General features: G+C 47.1%; 1 protein-coding gene across 5 annotated transcripts in view; it reads right to left on the bottom strand.

The window, feature by feature from the left end:
- The window catches only part of Cask (peripheral plasma membrane protein CASK), a 708,589-nt gene that overhangs the window by 54,986 nt on the left and 635,058 nt on the right, over positions 1–18,545 (bottom strand). The window lies entirely within an intron of this gene.

Raw genomic sequence — 18,545 nt, forward strand, 5'->3', positions numbered from 1 at the left:
CGCTTTTTAAAATTTTTTCTCGACTGTTGTGTTTGTGTTCGTATTCTTGCCACTGTTAAGCCAGGTTTCTCGTATATTTGATGTGCATAATAAAAAGCTACACAGAGAGACCCGGTGTGTTGTGTTGCTGAATTGTTTTTGGCAAGTCACGTATGTATAATTGCTTCGCAAAGTTGATGCAGTTCGCTTATTGTGCCTCGCGGTCCCATTTCTGTTTTATACATGCCATTGTACAGGAAATTATTTAACGAGTGCGCATTATTTATTTAATGCGCACTCGTTAAATAATTTCCTGTATAATGGCATGTATAAAGCAGAAATCGGGCCGCGAGGCAACTCATAAAATAAGCATTGGCCATAAGGACTGGCCACAAAGCCAAAAATGTGCATGAAAATAGCGTGGGGTCCACCCATTGGCATTATCATGGCAAGATACTTTGCCAAGCGTTGTCCAATATTGGCCTTCCAGGGCTTGGCCAATTGTTGGCTTGTCACCTTTCCCAAACACCAGCCAATATTGGCGGCCGAGGTATTGCCAAGCTCGGACACATTGGCCACTGATGATTTGCCAGGCTTGGGCTTGGCAATTTCTGCTGCTTGGGCTCTTCATTACTTGAACGTGGCCCGGTTCATTTCTTTCTGGAGGCTAGGATAATCACTAAAAACGTGCCGAATTAGTTATGTTCACTGACCTCTTCTAGTATTTTATTACCTAGGCCAGAGTCTTTCAATGTTTTACTGGTCACGAAACTTCGGCGCTCGTTTCATATAGGGACCGCGCGCGCCGCTACAGGCGCCACCGCCGCACGAAGGTCATCCAGCCGCCGCGCGTGCGGCGTATACGCCTCGAGCGCGGCCTGTAGGGGCGCCACTGAAATCCCCCTAGCGGCCCGTTTCGAAAGCAGGCGCGGGAGTCCCTGGCCCGCTCCCCCCTGTCGCCGTTGCTTTTGGGGTTCGTTCAAGACAGCGATTTACCATTTGTCCGCGTTCGAAATACCGAATAACGTGGAGCAGGCACTCTGTTTGCAAGCCTGGAGTGTTCACGAGAGTATAAACGTTTATGACGCGATCTTAGAAAGATCTATATGAGCGCCGGGCGTGTGTCACAGGCCGGCGTCCCAAAGCCAGCATTTGCATGCAGCTGATTGCAATTCCGCTGCCCTGAAATTTAGTGCAGTGTCTCCGTAAGCAGTGTTTCCTCCGATGGTCATGTTGCGGCCATACACACTATGATGTAAATCGACTTTGTGCACTATAAAATCCAGCGGAGCACTCATACCTGACAGCACGCAAGTTACGCCTGCCAATATCACAGTATCACATATCAGATATTGGTCAGTACCCTGAACAAGCCAATGCGGCATAAATATCGCAAACATTGTACCAAAGAAGTACGATGGATAATGCAAAATTACACTCCGGAGTCAGCACACGGCGACAAATTTAATGCTGGGTCGTCTTGTCCCGAGGTGAGCGCTCGCTATAAGATTCATCTCTTACATTTATCCTCCACTAGAAGCGCGAAGATGGGCTTATAGAGTAATCCGCGTCCGCGACCAAACCCTTCTTCGAAACATCGTCGTATGACACAGGAAGACTGCAGAATCTAGCATAAACCGAAATCAGATACCCTTATCAGATACGACCCTCTTCCAACGAGCCCGTGTGTACGAGATTTCGGCGCACCTTAAGGATCTCCAGGTGGTCAAAATTAATCCGGAGCCCTCCACTACGGCGCGCCTCATCGTCTCCGTTGCGTCGGCTTGTTAAACCCTGCAATCAATGAATCAATCAACTCCTTCAACGACACCTCGTATTTCTTGTGAACTGCTGACCCTGTATTCTTCAAAAAAATGCGTCCGCCGAATGATCAGCCGTTCGTTTGAAGGCAAAAAACAAACGAAAAGTGAACACGCAGCTTGTGTGTGTGATTAATAAAACGTTCATTTGTTGATTTTGCTCCGCATTTGTAAACAACGACAGTTGAGCGTCCTCCTCCTCCCCCCCCCCCCCCCCCCCCCGCCCCATGTCTAGCGAAATATCAGTGCATTTCGCATCTAGTTGGTCTGGTGAATACTACCTCGCTCAAACAAACGTCTTAAGCATTTCAGAAGCTGGACTCGGTTTTTTTTTTATTCCCGTACGACTATTCTATTTATTCCTGACTTGCAGACCATTCATTTTTCCGTGGTTTCATTAACATATATCTTGGTTCATGCATAAGGCATGAGTGGGCACATATCTGACAATGCACAGCCTTTGAGTGTACTTAACATTTTCGCGTGGTTTATATTCCCATAAAAGGAACGAGTTTTTGTACGCTATTGGGTTATCACATCCCCGCAACATATTTTTCAACGACGTACATATTCGAAGCAAAGCCGCATGTGTTGTCTGCGCTGCAAAACGAACCAACCTACCTCTTACAGTTCCAATATCAAGTCTAAACGAGGTGACAATAAATAGAATTCACTTGTGCTGACGTGTTCGAAGGTGACAGCGGTGATATGCTGCTGCCGTCGTCGACGCCCGCAAGAGCGGCCAAGAAGCGCGCAGAACCGCCTCCCCGGGCAGCTCTTACTGGCGTTCGAGCGCTCTACCAAGACGCAGCTGTTTTTTTTAAGCGCCCTAACCGTGCAGTTAGCTTACAGACGTAACCTTAACAAGTTGTTTAGTGCGCGGAAAGGCAAAGAGAAGCGAAAGAGAACCAAAACACTGCATGACCGCCTATCAGTCGCGCAGCGCTAATCCCGCAAACGCCGCGGAGAAGCGGCGGCAGGCGGCGCAGCGATCGCGAATCTCGAGGCGTATAGGCCAGCTCTTGGCGTGCAAACGCTTGCTGCTTTTGGTGTCTGCGCGCGCTGATTAAGTGTGTTTTTTTTTTCGCAGTAGTTACCGACGTATAGCCCAGTCATTGTGTATATCACCTGCCTTCAATGGGGTTTTAGTTTTCGAAGCAAAATACCGTATACTTCGGCCGCGAACGGCAACGGCTTCTGCGTGCTCTGGCACAAGCGCTGCGCCGTCGTGTTTACGGATTTTTAAATCTATATTGCTTTTTTTCGTAAAGCAAAGCTGTAATTACCACATATACGGTAGCTGTGTAGTCACGGAAGTCTGCGGGCCTATCGATAATACAACAAAAAAACTGAAAGAAACCAAGTACGTGTCGTTCAGATTACGCTTAATGAATCCGTTGATTGCTCTGGAATGCACAGAACGCTAAGAGAGATAGCCCAATATTATTGTCGTTTCGATGAGTTGTTACATACTTGAGAACATGTAAAAACGCTGCAGAAACGCGAAGGATCAAAACACGAAGAGATATATGTTGCACCATGTGTCTTTCTGCATTCACGCTTTGCAATACTTGAACAAAAAAAAGGAAGCGAAAGAAGAATAATAAAACTGATTTTATCACACGCAACAAAAAATTTCAATGTTACGAAGGGAGACAAAAGAGCGTGGTCCAGCGTACAAAAATTTATTTTTTCGCGCTGCGATGTGCAGCACACGGAGAAAACAGAATATTTCCACGTAGCCAAGAACGAAGCAAAGCTTTTCTGAACGCAGCGAGCAAGCGATCTCCTGCACTACAAAAGACTAGAATGAAACACAAACGTCGAAGAAGCAGCCCTCATTCCCACAGCCGTTTTTCACCCCGTCACGTCACCGTCCCGTCACTGTCTTCCGTCATGGGCGCCATTTTTCGATCGATTTCTCGCCGAAAACGGTGCGACGGTGACGGGAGGCCGAGCTCTACGTTTCCGTCACGTCAACGTGACGGGACCATGCCCTGCGCTAAACTAGTTAATCAGAAAAATTTTTACGGCTAAATATTGCGAAAAGTGAGCCCAAACCATTTTCCTTACTTTTTAGATTAAAAAAGCTCAAGTCTAGGCTAAACTGATCACTAGGCAGACGACCCTGTAATCTGACGGAAAGCTCCCGTGTAGATCCAGTCTGAACACTTCTCCGTTCCGTCAACGTCGCTTTTTGTTGACGTGACGGTGCCATTACGGAGAAGGTGACGGCTGTGTGAATGAGGGCTGACGTGCACAGATGAACGTCGATAAAGTGAGTTGCGCGGCGTTTGCTATGCATGCATTACTCTCGGAACGTTATTAATTTCAGATCCATGGAAATGGGATCGAGAACATTGTCGAAGAAACAAAAAAATCAAGTTAGCGACAAGGTAGCACCCTTTTTATATCAAAGGATATTGCCTGACGGGACGTCCCGTACGACAGAGTAAATGGGCGCTCCTGTTGAAACGCCAGATAAGAAACCGGAATCGGCCACGCGCGGTTACAAAACAAACAAAACGAATCCTCAGGGATAATTCGCGGAATATGAAAAGTAAAAGCACAAGGACGTCCCAAAGCTTTTTTACACGCGAGCCTGAGCGCAAGGTAATACAAGTTTGCAAACAGGTAATGGAGCACCGCTACAACCTGACTGATTTGACAAAAATCCGGCTTTAAGTTAGCCTTGTACAATTCTAGGTCCACGATGCTCTCAAAATAGTACATTGCTTTTTCCATTCTCACACACAGTGCATTTCCACACACTGTCGCACATTTATAATCGAAGCTGAAATCTCCCTTTGCTTGCCTCGGAATGGCGCGCCTCCAATTCTCACGCAGCTGCCCGACGCTCGGTCAACAGAACAAGGAAACATTTTCTGTGGTATCGTTGTACAAGGAACGACATCCCGGGACGCAACACATGTTCGGCATCGTCGTTGCACTACTTAAGTCGCATCACAAGAGTGCGATATGCCCGTTACATTTTTTTCCCGCACCAAACAAACACAACTCGCCGCGGCTCCGCCGTTCGAGCCAGCGCAACGCCGCCCGAGGAGTGACCTCAGTGAGAGGGTGGCGCCACCGCGCGGCGGCCAAACGCAGCATATGAAGCTCTCCCATTGAGTTACGGAGCAGTTTCGTGACCAGTAAAGCATTGAAAGACTCTGCCTAGGCTAAATGGGTCCAAGTGCTCTGTCTGTGTAAACTTACTTTCAATTTACCGTTAGTTATCTTTAAGCGTATACGACTAACGTTAAAAACGATAGCGCCCGTGTTTCGAGATTAATTCAGAGCTCCCCTGCACTGCGGCGCGCCTCATAACCCAAGTGTACTTCGAAGCGTTGAACCCCCAAAGCTTCAATTTTTCAGTGGTAGTTCTAGTTCACTGTAGTAATAGTAGCAATCGTTATTTACTGAGATGAACTTAGTCTTGCATAAATTATACCGCATCGCTAAATCGAGCACTCCATTACCGCAAAAGGCAAAAGGTCGTAAAGCATTGGTAAATAAAAATGGGATCGTCAATTTGGAGCGTTTGCGTGAATTCTGGAAATACGATCAAGTTGCTCGTCGTTTCACTGGGCAACCTTTACTCATTCACGTGTTCATAAAAAACCTTGAATAACATCATTTCGAGCGCGAGTGGGGCGCGGCGAAAAGAGATGTTGTGGCATGAACGATGAGCGCAATGTCGGCCTCCGCTTCCTTCTTTGTAAGGAACAGAGAAATGCAGGTTGAACTCAGCACTATTCATTTGGTGATTATTTCAGCGCGATGGACTTCATTTCTACTTCCCCGTGTTATAGGCAAGTGGAAATGCAAACAAAAAAAAAATTCCCCCGCATTTCCCCGAGGGGGAGAATGTGAAAGTGCGAATGCACGGTTGTCGGCCCGCTTGCGGCGCTTGCGCTCGGCCCCCGCAGCCCACCGCCTCGCCGCCTTCTCTTCCATCTCTTCCATCGGGTTTGTAGTATCACGTGTACACCACGCAGTTATCAAGCCGCTATAACGCCGCTGAGTCGCCAACGCACGCCGCTGACGACGTAGTTTGAATGCGTTAAAGATATAAGGCGCGTCACTAACGCTGATATCACGTCGCGTCCGTGGCTTGGTCGGTAGAGCGTCGCGCTGCTGCCGCAAAGTCCGCGGATCGAAACCTGGCGCCGGATGCTGTTTCTTTATAGAGGAGCACCGCGGACGCCGACGCCGCCGCCGACGCCGGCGGTGGATGGTTTGTCGCTTATAAAGTGCACTTAAAACAAAGGTACGAAGCGAGCGACAATATTGGAAGCGCCCAAAAATGGCGCAAGGACCGGAAGACCAGGGGCCGAATTCTCTAAAACGACGAGGCGTCGTTTTGAAACGACGTGGCAGCGCCATGCAGCAAATGCATGTGTTCTGGGGTTGGGGCCGTCGCTTTGGGGCTACCGGCAGGGGTAATGACCGCAGAAAAGCGCCGTGGCAAGGGCGCGAAGCGACAAGTGAAGCGACGAGGGGGCAGTGGGTGTCGCTTCGCGCCCTTGCCACAGCGCTTTTCTGCGGTGATTGCCCCAGCCCGCCGCCCCAAAGCGACGGCCCCAACCCCAGAACACATGCATTTGCTGCATGGCGCTGCCACGTCGTTTCAAAACGACGCCTCGTCGTTTTAGAGAATTCGGCCCCTGTTTTCGTAACGGATGAACAAGGCCGAAGCGATGACGTCGAGTGTACGTAGCGGGGCAAAATAACGTCGCGCGTGAAGTGTGAACGCGGAATGAGGTCTGCGCATAGAAATATACGCGTAGCTGTGACGAGTGCGTGCTGTCGTGCGTGAGCCCTCTTTTCTAAAGCGTACGCGCGCCTTTTTGCGCTGTATTTACGGTGACCTACGGATAGAGGTTATATGTGGGAAAGCAATCGCGATGGAAGAAAGGACGCTGCACGGTACGTTACATCGGCGTACCGTGGACGCGTTCGTCCTTAGGAACGAAAAAAAAAAGTGAAATTGAAAAAAAAAAAGAAAAAAACTGGGGCGAAAATTTACGCGGTGAGCGTGACCTTAACTGCATAGAAGATTTACAGCAGCACCAGTAGCAATGTGCAAGACGGTAGAACCGGAATGTCAAAAAAAAACAAAAACAATGCGGGTGAGATAAAATAGCAAATGAAACCGAGAGAAAAGAGGAAAATGTAAGTGAAAGGAATTAGGGATGGAAGAAAATTGAGGGAAGAGGAATGCACTTTTCATGTAAGTCGAACAAATAGTGAAATTACAAATGAACGCGAATACTGAAAAGAACTGTGACCAGCAAAAGCACCACCAGAACAATAAAAAAAAAAAAAACTCGTTTCCCGCGCACTCTGCAGGAATCCGCTAAATGCCAAAAGAGTATAACGTCGCCGCTTCTCATTATTTAGAAACTTGGTCCGCGCAGACCCTTTGTGGTCCACGAAAGCGTCTCTAAAGCCCGTAAAAACTACCACATTTTTCACAGATGTCTCTCCTTCCCCTCGTTTTAATTCTGACTCCAGCGTAGCGACGCTAAACGTTGGTTATGCCACGAACCACGTATTTATGCTTCCGGCGTCTTTGCCCGGCAGGCGTAATTGTGTCCGCTTTGTTGAACGATGAAAACGCGCTGGGCAAAGAATGTAAAGGTAACATAAAACGCGCACTAAGCAAGCTGAAGTGCGATCAAGAAAACGTGACCCTGAACACGTTTCACGATTCCTAAGGTTATGGAGGCGTTCTAACGTTTATTCATAACTGTCCATTGGCGTATTTCATGTATGCAATGATGCCACGATTTTTTTTTAAGAAATTTGTGTGTTCCGGTTTCTTGCTCGAGTTTCAGCTGCAGCTGATTTTACCAGTGACTGTTGGGTGCATCGGGAAGGCGCTTCGACAATGTAACACGCCAACATCCATTTTACAAGGCGGCAAGGTGTCTCGATCCGGTGGGACCATGCACGATCGTTCCATAAGTGGCTGCACTAACACGCGCAGAAGGAGTTAAAGCCATAAAAAATCGCAGTTGCATTGAAGCCCGATAGAACGACAACGAAATAGAGGGCAATTTATTGGACGTGTCAGCTTCCACTGAATACGCAGCCGTATATAGTACAATCCATGTAATATCGAATTCTGAAACTTCTCCGACCTTACGAACGTAGCAACGTCAATGGCGCGTAAGTTGCACCGGGACAGGAAAAAGTTTGCGAAAAGTACGGGTGCCGCATTTTTCCAGCTCCCGCGGTAAGTGTTTATAAATGCGGCAAAAAAGAGAGACAGAAACACTTTTATTGAGTCCTGTGGTTTAGCGATGCGTGGTGGCCGCCGGTTGAAGTGTGGCGGCGACGGTGGCAGCTCTTGTGACATGGAGTGTTTGCACGTCCAGGTACGAGCTGCCCAGCGCACGCTCCCACTGCTCACCACTATTTACATACTACTGGAAGGGATCTTGGGGGCATGCCCATGCATAGAGTGTACAGGTATGGCGGGGGCGCTACAGAGGAGCGGGGTAGGTCAACACCACCTAGGTGGTGTTGCGTCGTGATAGGTGATAAGTCGGTCCCTCGCGGATCGGGCACCATGGTAGGGGGTGAGGCTAGCCCCGGCACGGATAGTAAGCCCTCGCGCCACATTGTGGGCCGCCTCGTTCCCTCCCAGACCAGTGTGCGCCGGGGTCCAAAGAGTTCGACCCGAGAGGTCGGCGGATTTTTGAAGAGGATAGTGAACAAGGCAACAATACATTCTCGTGCACTTTCGAAGACTGTTATCCAAAGTAACACAATTATTATTTTTAACTATTGCAATTAAACCTGGATGTAACGAAGTTGACAAAAATTCGCAATTTTTCGTTACATGCAGGATTCGAGGTGAGGGTCGCGTGGGGTCTAGGTCTTTTCGGTACAGGGCGGTTCGGTACAGGCCATTTCATTACGGTCTTTTCGGTACAGGACATTTCGGTACAGGGCGGTTCGGTACGGGTCGCTTCGGTACGAAAACGAATTCGGGCGAGTGTTTGAGGCAGCAAAATTCGCGTGCGTTTTTAACATGGAAGCTGCAAGCACGCAAATCGAACCTGTTTATCATAGCGGTTTTTACTCATATTTCTGCGTTATCTTAGGCCAGTAAAAATTGGTGGCCATACCAAAAAATGCCTATCTATTTGTGTAACAGTAGCCAGAAAACGTATAGCTCGTTAATTACTTCGTCTCTTTAGCGAGAGTATTATCCGGTATTTTCTCTCGCTCATTTTATCAATAATCAGCGACGGTAACTATTTTTGCACTTTCCAGAAACTACAATAATATCATGCTTAATTAACCGTCACCGCAGGGCCAGCGGAACTTGTATCTTTCCAACGTAATGACGAAGAAGATTTTACAGCATTTTGGCATTCCGTATTTGTGGGCGTTGCTTTCTCCCGATGACGCAATGCACGTACCGAGTCATTATCAATTCATTACCCAAGGCACCTGCTGTACATTGTAGCACCCTTCCGTGCCGGCCTTATCGTCGTTAGCAGTAACTACGCTGGGTTTACTGCATTTTGCGAATTGGAAGTTGGAAAGGCTCTTGTATAATATTCAAAGCTATCTGCAATGTTTTCTGCAACCTACATAGATATATTTTTTGCAAGGACTGGTCGCGTGTGATTTTCAAACGGTTCTGACCGAAATTATACTTGTCATAATTTTGTCGGGTTTTATTCTTATCAGAGATAAATGCCACCTGCAGCTCCCCTCCATCAGTATTTATTAAAGACGATAGTCTTTCTTGGGCTCATTAAACACTCCATGCACGCTCCTTCCCTACTTCCCGTGCGTCGAGCGGAATTCGAAGAGGACAGGTGGCTGACCCCTAAGGCGATCGTCCATACGGACTCAGCAGCCCATTAGGTCCAAAATCTCGGTCCAGAATAAAAAAAAAAAAATAACGGGTTTTAAGGAATTTTCAGTGTGCAAACATATCAGTTTGTTTTTGTTTCGATTTGTCTTTGGACAGAATCTTTAGGATCTATTTTTTTAAAGACGGCATCTGTGCTCTTATTTGTGATTATTTAACGCTTACGATTCCGCATACTTTTCAAGCGATTTCTCCTGTAAATATTTGGGGAGGATAGTGCCTCGATCCCCTTTCATTTGTTTCCTTTTCGCATAAATGTTCTTTGAATAGATTATTCATTTACTTAGACATTCTTTTAAATTTTTTTCGGAGTAGTGAAGTTCTTTTTCACAAAAGTACCAAATGTGAACTTCAGACGTACCAATGAGCCGCGATCCAACGTCGGTCCTATTCGGGGACGCTGCTTTGATGTGAATGACTGGCGCGGAAAATATTCCTTAAGCACTAAGCGCTCTCGCGTGCTGTTAAACTAAGTAAACACCTATCTTATAAATAATAATGAAATGCTTTAACAGTGCAGTTAGAAACAAATTATCAGTCTGAATAGTAGCGCTAAAGTTTTACACTGGATTTTTCACTTACATCTTCCCACGCGATTTGACTTGCAGCGGCCCATTATAACCTGCAGCATGCCTGTTGCAGTCGGCACTTGTTTTTTTATATATACCATATATAATGTCGCGCCGACACCTGCTTCTGCGAACATCCTTTTGCCTTTTGCTGGTGTGGGGCTCAAAAAATACTGACGATGGGGAGCTGCAGGTGACATTCACGACCATATTATGAGAATTATGCTCTGCGGCAAAACGTCAAGAATTACAGATGAGCAGTCCTTGCGAAGGTGAATAACTCTAAGTATGCTGCAGAAAACATTGCAGAGTGCTTTCAACGTCGTTACACAGCATTTCAAACTTTTGATTCACAAACACAATAAATCAGCCGCAGTCCCTGCTAACTACGAATAAGTCCGGACGGAAGCGTGCGGCAAGTTATAGGTGCCTTCCGTGATGCATTGCTAATAACGTCTCAAGTACTTGCGTTATCAGAAGAAAGCAACGCACACAAATGCAGAATACCAAGAAATTGCAACCTCTTCGTCATTATAAAATCACAGGTTCCTTTCCAGGTGAGGTGGCACTCATTTACGCAGCCGTTGTCGTAGGGACTCCACAAAGTGCAAAAAGAAAATAGTTAATCTCACTGATTTTCGAAAAAAAAAAGCAATTGATAATAAGTCGTCAAAAAACGATGAAAAACACGATACTGTCATTGATTTTTTATATAAAATACTGGTGATAATAAGTCGCTAAAAAACAAAATAATGAACAATTAGGCTTTATAAGTGCTACAAATATCCCAGCTAATATTTAACGCATAAACCGACGTTTTAAGACCGTAATCCCCTTTCCTAAAATAACGCACAATTGCGAACAAGAACATAACGCGCGCAGCCTAAAACGTTCGCCAGAATTCGTCTTTGCACCGAAACACCCGTGTCCCGAAACGCCCGTGTACCGAAAGGTCCGTGCACCGAAAGGACCGTACCGAAACGCCCTGTACCGAAACGTCCTGTACCGAAAAGACCGGAGCCGGGTCGCGTGAAAGGTGCAGAAATGAAACCAAAATTCTAGAAATCAGTGATGGTGAACCCAGCATTAAATCATTTATTTCACAGTGAAAAACTGCGTTATTTGCACCTGCTGCTTTCCCACGAACTTACTCACTACACGGTACTGCAAAAAAGCAAGGTCACTTACCGCCGTATTCGCAAACATAACCTAAGTATCACATTTGCCTTTTGACACTTTTCGGTGTCTTAACCAGTTTCAAGGAGCAAACTTATCTGAAAGGGCGCCTTTTCCCGAAATTGATGCTCTTTTCCGCACTCAAAATTGTTGAGAGGTTGCTAGCTGAGATACTGGGAGGCGACGTTCTTCTTTCTCGCCGGCGGAGATAAAATTGCGAGCTTGCCTTGAAAAGACGAATATTTTGGTTTTCTGGCAGCAGAACTCATCGCCGACGAACCGACACCACGGATAGCAGTGGAGACGCGCGACTACGCCGACAGGCAGGCGTATACCACATAACCGACACCGCCCCCACACGAAACGCACGGTAGTTTGCGGTGCGGGGGAGGTTCGCCAAATTAGTGGATTTGTCCAGCCGATTTTTTGGAAAGAGTGCAAAAAGCAATGGTTCATCAGCGTAGCGAATTCGTTACATCAAGGTTAACCATCGCTACGTCTTCGTTACGTAGAGGTCTCAAACACATGGGTTTCAATGGGCCTGGCATGGGGAATTGAAAAACTTCGTTAAATCCAGGAATTCGTTATATAGAGGTTCGTTACAACCAGGCATAACTGTATACTGTGCTGTGCGGCTTGTCTGTTTCAACAAGGTCATGCTGTAAGATGGGGAAGCAAATTCCACGAAAAGTACAAATGGCCGACTAAATCCCCTCATGTTTCGAAAGTTAAACGCTGGTATGCCCCCGTAACACAAGAATGAAAACACTTCAGACCGGGTGCGCGTCAGGAGAACGGAAAACCGGAATTGAATTGGGCGGTTGGAGGTGAGGCGGAGGCGAAAGCCAATGAACAGAGCATATTGCGCAGTTGGGTTCGCTTGTTCGTTTATGTACCGGGAACTCAGACACTGTTTCAGCAATATTTTTGTAGCATATGGAAGGTATATCCCCGTGCACGTAACCACTTTCCGCGCGAACATCGATTATAGAGTGCATGCAGCTGACTCAAGAGCGTAAACTATGACTTATAACAATTGGGGCAGTACTTTGCGCAGTTTCATGCAATGTAAACGCCATATATGCTGGTCGCACTATTTCAACATTCTCCAATGAAAACCACAAGCTGACGCTATTGACGGGCACTGCATGCTTTGTTGTCCTTGCTCGCCTAAAAGAAATTCGAGTTAAGAAATACTTGAATCAACCAAAAGGTCACCGGCGAACTGCAATACAAACCCAGGCAAATACTAAACTGCCCGCTGACTCACGGCAAAGGCGAGTGTCGCTACCAGCCGAGCCTTCGCATTGCCTTCTATAGCTACATGCCAGGAATTAGCACTCCTGAATTAGCACTCGATCGTTATCCTGTTGGAATGATAACGATCGACGAATGATAAGGTCACAACTGCTCTGTTTTGTTCTCTGATGTTCGAAAAAAAAAAATAACTAGAAGGAATTGCCATTTTCTCGCTGCAGTGGCCCGACCTGTATTTTCACCAGTCCTGAAAAAAAAAATGTAAAAATCGGCGAGACGTGTATGAATGTGAAAGCCGCGGGCAGCGCGGCCAGAGCATTATGCACCGCGCTCCTCCACTGCGCGGTTTCCACTCAGCTTAATGGAAAACGCTCCTGGATTCCTAATGGGGATGAGCCGTCTTCCCACTCAGCTCGCCAGCTAAATCCTACCAGCCTATGTTAACAGTGCTGCTTTTAAGAATGTGGTTCATCCACTGCCTCCACACCCCCAAATCTGCTGCTGGTTTCCCGACTTGCGACAGGACAAAAGTGCTTTATGAACGGGATTGAGACTTTGTTAGCGAACCGGGCGGCCATCGTTGGCGTGATTTATTTCTTTCCTTTCATTTGTTGATACGTAGAGCTCAATTACGAAAGGAATAAGTGAAAAGGGACAATGCAAGTGGCAATGCCGTTCCACATTCTGGGATGTGCCTTAGTCCCAACAAAACAAAGGTCAATAAAGAATGTAACAAACGGCACAGGTGATGGCAGTACTGACGTTTAGCCGATTCCCTTGACGCGTGTATACATTTATCTTGACGTTTTTGAGAAAACACCCGCCGCGGTGGTTCAGTGGCTAGGGCGTTGCGTTGCTGAGCCCAAGGATGCGGGTTCGATCGAAGGCAGCGGTGGCGGCTTTTTACGAAAGATGAAGGCGAAAAGCGAAAACATTTCGCCGAAGGGTAAATATCCCCCGAAAGCTAAACCCCTATGAAAGTCCCCTTATACGAGGCCCCTTTTGTAAAGGTGGAAATAAATTAAATGGAACTCGCCTGTTCGCAAGCAGCACGCACCCATACCCCCCCCCCCCCCAACACACACACACACACTTTCTATGTAATTCTCTCACTTACTCATTCATATTCAAATTAAGGTATCGGCAAAGTTATCCAGAAATTTCGGCACACCTCACAGATCACATTGTGACAAAGAAGCTCCAGATTGTCTTCCAAGCGATCTGAAATGCGGAACAAAAGCTATTTTCTACTGTATAAACTATATACAAAATCGGAGCGGGGGTGGGCAGGAGAGGGTGTTAATAGCTTACAGACCTCGGCGGTGATCGTGCTCTGGATTCAGGCGCACAGCACAGACACCTTGCTCAAAACGTTCTTAGAAACAAATATAGAAAGCAACAACAGAAACTGAAAGCAGAGCAATGCAGAGCAAGGGACGCCGGTCTCGCCTTCCTCTGTACAGTCATTAAGTTGGGTTTGTGGTCTATTGCGCCCTGTGTCACGTATTTCGGTTAGAACAGCCTCCACATGGCAGACTTTCCAGGTTCCTAGAAGATAAAGATACACACTACAAAGAAAAACAAAGCTAAGCTGCCCCCAGCCGCACGAAAAAATGTAAGGAAACAAAACAAACACTTGCGCACAGCTCACCCCGTGCCGGGAGGCGCCTTGATCAATCAATTAGCCTCTTCTTTTCTGCGACTGCCACACCCCGGTTGGAAGCTCGCGTGGGGTTTTGCCGCGGAGCTGTGTCCGACTAGGACAAGCGGCAGTGTCGCCTGCGCTGATCCGGAGTGATTGGGACTCCCAGGTCCTTTGGGCGGAAGAGGCAGCCTTCTAGTTTCCGTTTTTAGGAGAAGGTGGCTCTCAGATTGACCCCGCCCGGGGGAAATCAGCCTCGAGTGCTATAGCCCCATCCTCGCAGAAGCTTCTTTATTATGCTTCTATACTCTTTACATTCTGTCCCTCGTCGCATGAAGCTTATTCCTCACGTGACGTCCCTTTGTTTATCGATATCTATATTACGCTGGTCTCTTCCGGGGCTCCATGCATGTGCTCTCTAATTCACCTTTCCTCTAAGTCAAGTTATATATATATATAACTTGACGGTCGGACCCCGGCTGCGGCGCGGTGGCTTGCGGAAACCAGACGCGCAACTCTGACGAAGCATATGCGGGAGTTCTAGGACAGGCCTATTATCGACTGTTAATTACGAGTTGACATTGCCGAAAGCAACACAGGCAATACCCCTGGGCCGGATACCTTCTCACAGAGACAAGAAGGGGCAGAGAGGAGGTCTATGGGTGCACGAACGCCGCCTGGGAGCCGGCGTGTTGCCCAGACCCTATAGTTTACCCAATTTTATTTTTAAATCAATTACTTACTATGCTTACAGGAGTTCCCTTTAGGAATTTGTCGTCAATATGATCTTTTTTTTTTACGTGCGTCTTATTCTTTGAACTGTAGCCATTTTGTGTGCCACCTGGGTGCCTGGGACGCCTGGCTCTCACCTTACCGATTAACCAGTTAACATTAACTGGGTTGACGTGTTCCTTTAATGCCAACAAGGAAACGTATACGGTTGGGGAAGCTGGAAAGCCGTGTACAAACACTTACGCATTAGTAGACACATGACAATTTCTGTAGCTTTTTCGGTGTATGGTAGCTAGATAAGCTATACTTATCTAGTGACACTAGGTGCTAGTAAATGTGGCCACTGTTTTGGGGCTTATTGGTTTGGGCTCACGCGGAGTAAATTCTTACGTCGGCTGTCCTACTTGTTCTGGGACCTTAGGACGGGCCTTTCAGTCGTGGTTTGTTTAAGTTCATGGCTTTGTCTGACTGACTTACAATTAGATTGTACATTCTCGAAGTGTCATGTATAGGCCTAATGGTAATAACAAAGTCGTCTAAATTCTGTGTAGGACCTCATCTTTCCTATAGGGAGTTGGATGTTAAAGATAGGAGTCGCGTGTACCGTTCCGGTTTGCCTAAATTCTCTGAACTTCTTTTTCACAGCATTGTGTGTTGGACTTCAAAGAAACGCGCACGAAAGCCCCATTTCATATTCTTCTATTTCTGCTCGCACCAATAAAATAATGATCCCCGTTCATGCACGGGTCTTTGTTGCTTTCGTTGCTGTTATATATACCTATAGGAGACAAGACTTTGGACAAGGGGGCAGCCTTAGCCAACCCGGTCACAGAATTTCGACAAGGGGACTTGTCCTATACCAAAGCCCAGGGCTCTTGGCGAAACACCCAGGTGGCACACAAAATGGCTACAGTTCAAAGAATAAGACGCACGTAAAAATGATCATATTGACGACAAATTCCTGAAGGGAACTCCTGTAAGCATAGTAAGTAATTGATTTAAAAATAAAGTTGGGTAAACTATAGGGTCTGGGCACCACGCCGACTCCCAGGCGGCGTTCGTGCACCCATAGACCTCCTCTGCCCCTTCTTGTCTCTGTGAGAAGGTATCCGGCCCAAGGGTATTGCCTGTGTTGCTTTCGGCAATGGCAACTCGTAATTAACAGTCGATAATAGGCCTGTCCTAGAACTCCCGCATATGCTTCGTCAGAGTTGCGCGTCTGGTTTCCGCAAGCCGCCGCGCCGCCGGTCCTATCGTGACAGGAAAGCCCGCTTTCAGTGCCGCGCAATTAACTGCTTTTCCAGTTGTGCGCAGGTCAGCGGCTGCGGCTGCCGCAGCGCAGCCGGCAGCCCCGCTGCAACCGACTTCGCCCCGCCGCTGCTACCGGCGCGCCGGCTCCTGCATGCGTGACGAGTGGCTTTCCCGCACGACGTTGGGACTAAGGATGGCGGTTGTACGCGCAACTCTGCTCCCCTAGAGGAGCTGTATACAGAAAAGCCTGTCCAAGACGACAGCTCCATCTGAGCATAATAACTCGCAACGTAGAAGGCGGAGGAATTTATATTGGTGAGAATCTGCGGATGGACAAGACTACTTGTGTTGCAGTGTAGATTCCGTGTCCTGCTGATAAAATGAAATGGATGCTGGAAGAAGGAAACAAAAAATACTTTCCCTTCTGCTAGCAGTTTCCCCTTTTGCTGATTCATCCAGATATAGACGACATTTTGCTCCCTTCAAGCAACTCTGAAAATATATACTAAATGTGTGGAGAGGGAGCGGTTCGCCGCTGCGGTGGCATACGGGGCAGTCGATGGGAAGATGTATCCTCCTGCTCGCTTCAGTCTTGCAAAGTTAAATTGCAGACGATCATCCAGATTGATAGATGGACGACGAACGCTGCGAATCGCATTTGTAAGCTTCATAAGCTGAATTACGCACTAAAGGAGAAAATAAAATGAAGGAAAGCCAGAACAACAACCAAGGGACCTTCTGGAATCGAGCTTCTTGATAACGACTGTGGATGAAACGCAGGAACGCCCTTGATTGTTCCGGATGGAGCAGTGACGCTAATGGCAACAAAACAAAAAAGAAATCGCTCCAATGGGGGCCGCTCGTTACTACCACTAATGTCTTCGTTCGACGCGCTTCCAAAAGAGCGTGGGATGGGACCAGCTGCCCGCCCGGAGAGGATCATGACGCCCTTAATTATATAGTTATAAGAAAAACAAGAAAAGAAAAGGGGCAGAGCCGTTTAGGCCGATGGTGATATAGGCCGATTAAAGAAAAAAGCTTCCCTCCCGATTTACTCGATCTGATAGGAGCTCATTCCATTGCTTGCGTTATAAAGAAACGAACGCTCCGTTGGACCTTTTGTTGTCACATAATTGTGCTCTGATCTTCCGCATTATCGTCTTTCGGGAGATAAAAGTGTCCCGCGCAACACTATACATATGAGTCGACGGGTCGCCAACCATGCGGAAAAAATGGCGTTGGCACGACCGAAGCTTCCCATTGAAGGCAAGAATTCAACCCCGGCGGAGACCTTCAGCCATCAGCCTTATACGGAAGAAAATTGATGAAGTAGGGCGCGAAATTCGAAGAGGAAAAACAAAACAGAGGAATTGAGCCCTTAATCTTTTTAAATCTCAAACAAGCAGCATGCACGGATTCGCTCAGTTGTTTTTGATTAAATTTGGTCTTCTTTCTATCTCCACCTATCTCTCCCTTTCACGTCGAAACCCTGGGGAATTCTTACGAGTCTTAAAAAATGAGAAGGAAACACATTTTTATTTTCTTCGGAACCACACTTATTTTCTCCAGGGCCTCTACGTCGTTAATCTAAAGGAAGATGCTCTCACGAAAAGACAATGTACAGAGCAGATTAATGACTTTTGTATGCCGACTTGGAGTAAGGTTGTTCTTCATATAACTTTCAGTATAATGTAACCTCGCTATTTTCGCATCTTTTATCGATGCAATCTCGTAAATGGGTTATGCACATCGTGCACGCGCCCACGGAACACACCGTTAGGAGTATCCGAGACACGGTTTCCCTTTTTGTGCTTCGCGATGTGTTCGGTTGTCAAACAGACGCCCAGAAGTATACCCAGTCAGCCAACGAGAAATGAAAGGGAGAACTGCAGGCTAATAGTTGCGGGAAGAGTCTCCCGCGATACTATCCGTGCACGTGAAAATATTTTAAGCACGTACCACCGAAACAAACTGCTCTCCCAAGGAGAACAATTGGGGCACGTCCACAAAAGACGTCCCTTCCGCCTGAAGCGAAGGTGGCTCCTGTATGGAGCTAAGGCGAATGAAAATGTTGATTCATGCAAGGGCGAAGCAGGAACGAGGTTCCATGTGGGCTCGAGGCTGCTCTTTTATTTGTCATTTTGAACTGCTCATAACTACTCCGGAGCAGTTACGAGCGGCGCTACTACGAGAAGCTCCGTATTGTTTTGGCCATAGAA

The sequence above is a fragment of the Haemaphysalis longicornis genome, unplaced genomic scaffold, assembly GCF_048455015.1.
Source record: "Haemaphysalis longicornis isolate Haplotype H1 unplaced genomic scaffold, Haemaphysalis longicornis Haplotype H1 scaffold_2, whole genome shotgun sequence".
NCBI lineage: Eukaryota > Metazoa > Arthropoda > Arachnida > Ixodida > Ixodidae > Haemaphysalis > Haemaphysalis longicornis.